Source organism: Aethalodelphis obliquidens, unplaced genomic scaffold, assembly GCF_003676395.1.
Source record: "Aethalodelphis obliquidens isolate GAN/ISIS:26980383/991018 unplaced genomic scaffold, ASM367639v1 scaffold14, whole genome shotgun sequence".
NCBI classification, from domain to species: domain Eukaryota; kingdom Metazoa; phylum Chordata; class Mammalia; order Artiodactyla; family Delphinidae; genus Aethalodelphis; species Aethalodelphis obliquidens.
The window spans coordinates 20,345,443-20,350,566 of record NW_020837958.1 but is presented as its reverse complement, the minus strand read 5'-3'; positions in this window follow the sequence as shown (position 1 = coordinate 20,350,566).

Genomic DNA, 5,124 nt, shown 5'->3' with positions numbered 1-5,124 from the left:
TTCCTTTTTTTCTATGTCATTTATTTCTGCTCTGATCTTTATGATTTCTTTCCTTCTACTAACTTTGGTTTTTGTTTGTTCTTCTTTCTCTAGTTCCTTTCAGTGTAAGGTTAAATTGTCTATTTGAGTTTTTTCTTGTTTCTTGACGTAGGATTGTATTGCTATAAACTTCCCTCTTAGAACTGCTTTTGCTGCCTCCCATAGGTTTTGGATCATTGTGTTTTCATTGTCATTTGTCTCTAGGTATGTTTTGATTTCCTCAGTGATCTCTTGGTTATTTAGTAACGTATTGTTTAGCCTCCATGTGTTTGTATTTCTTACGTTTTTATCCCTGTAACTGATTTCTAATCTCATAGCATTGTCGTCGGAAAAGATGCTTGATATGATTTCAATTTTCTTAAATTTACTGAAGCTTTATTTGTGACCCAAGATGTGATCTATCCTGGAGAATGTTCCATGTGCACTTGCAAGGAAAGTGTAATTTGCTGTTTTCAGATGGAATGTCCTATAAATATCAATTAAATCTATCTGGTCTGTTGTGTCATTTAAAGCTTGTGTTTCCTTATTAATTTTCTGTCTGGATGATCTGTCCATTGGTGTAAGTGAGGTGTTAAAGTCCCCCACTATTATTGTGTTACTGTCGATTTCCTCTTTCATAGCTGGTAGCAGTTGCCTTATCTATTGAGGTGCTCCTATGTTGGGTGCATATATATTTATAATTGTTATATCTTCTTCTTGAATTGATCCCTTGATCATTATATTCCTTGTCTCTTGTAACATTCTTTATTTTACAATCTATTTTATCTGATATGAGTATTGCTACTCCTGCTTTCTTTTGGTTTCCATTTGCATGAACTATCATTTTCCATCCCCTCACTTTCAAATTGTATGTGCCCCTAGGTCTGAAGTGGGTCTCTTTTAAACAGCATATATATAGGTCTTGGTTTTTTTTTTTTTTCTCACTGTTGTGGCCTCTCCCATTGTGGAGCACTGGCTCCAGACATGCAGACATGCAGGCCCAGCGGCCATGGCTCAAGGGCCCAGACGCTCTGTGGCATGCTGGATCTTCCCGGATGGGGGCACGAACCTGTATCCCCTGCATCGGCAGGCGGACTCTCCACCACTGCGCCATCAGGGAAGCCCCCTGGGTCTTGTTTTTGTATCCATTCAGCCAGTGTTTGTCTTTTGGTTGTAGCATTTAATGCATTCACTTTTAAGGTATTTATCGATATGTATGTTCCTATTACTATTTTCTTAATTGTTTTGGGGTTTTTTTTGTGTGTCCTTTTCTTCTCTTATGTTTCCTTTAGGATTTGTTGTAGAGCTGGTTTGGTGGTGCTGAATTCTCTTAGCTTTTGCTTGTCTGTGAACTTTTGATTTCTCTGTCGAATCTGAATGTGATCCTTGGTGGGCAGAGTAATCTTGGTTGTAGGTTCTTCATCACTTTAAATATATCGTGGCACTCCTTTCTGCTGAGAAATCAGCTGTTAACCTTATTGGAGTTCCCTTGTATGTTATTTGTCATTTTTCCCTTGTTGCTTCCAATAATTTTTCTTTGTCTATAAATCTTGTCAATTTGATTACTGTGTCTTGACATGTTTCTCCTTGGGTTTATCCTGCTTGGGACTCTCTGTGCTTTCTGCACTTGGGTGGCCATTTCATTTCCCACGTTAGGGAAGTATTCAACTATAATCTCTTGAAATATTTTGTGTCCTTTTTCTACCTCTTCTTCTGGGACCCCTATAATGTGAATGTTGTTGCGTTTAATGTCATAGAGGTCTCTTAGGTTGTCTTCATTTATTTTCATTCTTTTTTCTTTATTTTGCTCTGCAGCATTGAATTCCACCATTCTGTCTTCCAGGTCACTTATCCATTCTTCTGCCTCAGTTATTTTGCTATTCATTCCTTCTAGTGTATTTTTCATTTCAGTTTTTGTATTTATCATCTCTGTTTGTTTGTTCTTTAATTCTTCTATGTGTTTGTTCTGTATTTCTTCTAGGTCTTTGTTAACATTTCTTGCATCTTCTTGAGTTTGCTTCTGTCCTTTTTCCGAGGTCCTGGATCATCTTCACTATCATTATTCTGAATTATTTTTCAGGAATGTTGCCTACCTCCACTTCATTTAGTTGTTTTTCTGGGGTTTTATCTTGTTCCTTCATTTGGTACATAGTCCTCTGCCTTCTCACTTTGTCTATCTGTGAATGTGGTTTTCGTTCAACAGGCTGCAGGATTGTAGTTCTTCTTGCTTCTACTGTCTGCCCTCTGGTGGATGAGGCTATGTAAGCGGCCTGTGCAAGCATCCTGATGGGGGGGCTGTAGTGTCCTTGTCTCTTGTAACAGTCTTTATTTGAAAGTCTATTTTGTCTGATACGTGTATTACTACTCCATCTTTTTTTTTTTTTTTTTTTTTGCGGTATGCGGGCCTCTCACTGTTGTGGCCTCTCCTGCTGTGGAGCACAGGCTCTGGACGCACAGGCTCAGCAGCCATGGCTCACAGGCCTAGCCGCTCCGCGGCATGTGGGATCTTCCAAGACTGGGGCACAAACCCACGTCCCCTGTATCGGCAGGCGGACTCTCAACCACTGCGCCACCAGGGAAGCCCTCCATCTTAATTTCCATTCTCATGGAATACATTTTTCCATCCCCTCTCTTTCAGTCTGTTTGTGGCTCTAGATCTGAAGTGCGTGTCTTGTAGACAGCATATATACGGGTCTTGTTTTTGTACGCATTCAGCCAGTCTATATCTTTTGGTTGGAGCATTTAATCCATTTACATTTAAGGTAATTATTGATATGTCTATTCTTATTGCCACTTTGTTAATTGTTTTGGCTTTTTTTCTGTTGGTCTTTTCATTCCCTTCTTTTGTTCTATTCTCTTGTGATTTGATGACTATCTTTAGTGTTGTGTTTGGATTGTTTTCTCTTTTTTGTGTGTGTATCTATTGTAGATTTTTGTTTGCAGTTACCATGAGGTATGTGTATTCCATTGAATATATATACCACATCTTTATCTATTCATCGCTTGATATACACTTAGGTTTCCTCCATATCTTGCCACTTGTAAATAACACTGCTATGAACATTGGCGTGCATGTATCTTTTCCAATTAATTTTTTTAATATACATATATACACAGGAGTGTAATTGCTGGTCTCATTGTAGTTCTATTTTAGTGTTTTGAGAAACCTCCATACTGTTTTCCACAGTGGCTGCACCAGTTTACATTCCACAAACAATGTACAAGGGTTCTTTTTTCTCCAATGTTTGTTATTTGCAATTCTTTTTGTTAATAACCATTCTGACAGATGTGAGGTGATATTTCATTTTGGTTTTGATCTACATTTCTCTGATGATGAATGAGGTTGAGCATCTTTTCATGTGCTTTCTGGCCATCTATATGTCTTCTTTGGAGAAATGTCTATTTAGTGCTTCTGCCCATTTTTTAATCGGGTTGCTTGTTTTTTTGATGTGAAGTTTTTGAGCTGTTTCTATATGTTGGATATTAACCCCTTATTGTTCATATTGTTTGCAAATATTTTCTCCCATTCAGTACATTTTCTTTTCGTCTTGTTGATGGTTTCCTTAGCTGTGTGAAAGCTTTTAGTTTTAATTAGATCTCATTTGTCTATTTTTGTTTTTATTTCCTTCCTTTTAAGTGATAGCATAAAAAAATATTGCTGTGGTTTATGTCAAAGAGTGTTCTATTTTTTAATGGGATTGTTTCATTTTTCTGATAGTTCATTGTTAGTATAGAGAAATGGAACAGATTTCTGTATATTAATTTTGTATCCTGCAACTTCACTGAATTCATTGATAAGCTCTAGTAATTTTCTGGTGGCCTCTTTAGGATTTTCTGTATATCATGCCATCTACAAACAGTGACAATTTTACTTCTTCTTTTCCAATTTGTATTCCTTTTATTTCTTTTTCTTCTCTGATTGCTGTGGCTATGACTTCCAAAACTATGTTGAATAAAAGTGGTGAGAGTGGGCATCTTTGCTTTCAGCTTTTCTCCATTGAGTATGATGTTAGCAGTGGGTTTGTCATATATGGCCTTTATTATGTTGAGGTATTTTCCCTCTATGCCCACTTTCTGGGGACTTTTTAGTGTAAATGGATGTTGAATTTTATCAAAAGCTTTTTTCTGTATCTATTGAGATATTCATATGGTTTTTCTTTTTCAATTTGTTAATGTGGTGTATCACTTTGATTTGTGGACACTGAAAAACCCTTGGATCTTTGGAATAAATCCCACATGATCATGGTGTATGATCCTTTTAATATATTGTTGGATTTGGTTTGGTAATATTTTGTTGAGGATTTTAGCATTTATGTTAATCAGTTATATTGGGCTCTAATTTCTCTCTCTCTCTGTCTTTTTTTTTTTTTTTTTTTGATGTCTTTGTCTGGTTTTGGTATCAGGTTGATGCTAACCTCAGAGAATGAGTCCAGAAGTGTTCCTTCCTCTGAAGTTAATTGCAGAAATTTGAGAAGGATAGGTATTAACTCGTATCTAAATGTTTGGCAGAATTCACCTGTGAAGCCATCTGGTCCTGGGCTTTTGTTGGAAGTTTTTAAAGTACTGATTAATTTCATTACTGGAAATTGGTCTGTTCATATTTTCTATTTCCTCCTAGTACAGTCTTTTGATATTGTACCTCTCTAAGAATTTGTCCATTTCTTCTAGGTTGTCCATTTTATTGGTGTATAGTTTTTCATTGCAGTCTCTTATGATCCTTTGTATTTCTGTGATGTTGGTTGTAACTTCTCCTTTTTCATTTCTAATTTTATTGATTTGGTTCCTCTCCAATTTTTCCTTGGCAAATCTGGCTAAGGGTTTATCAGTTTTGTTTATCTTTCCAAAGAACCAGCTTTTAGTTACATTGCTCTTTTCTGTTTTTTTTGTTTTTGTGTCTATTTCATTAATTTCTGCTCTGATCTTTATATCTTGCCATCTACTAACTTTGGCTTTTGTTTGTTCTTTCTCTAATTTCTTTAAGTGTAAGATTAGGTTGTTTGAGATTTTTCTTATTTCCTGAAGTAAGCTTGTATTGCTATAAAGTTCCCTCTTAGAACTTCTTTTGCTGCATCCCATGGGTTTTGTATCATCATCTTTTTGTTTTCA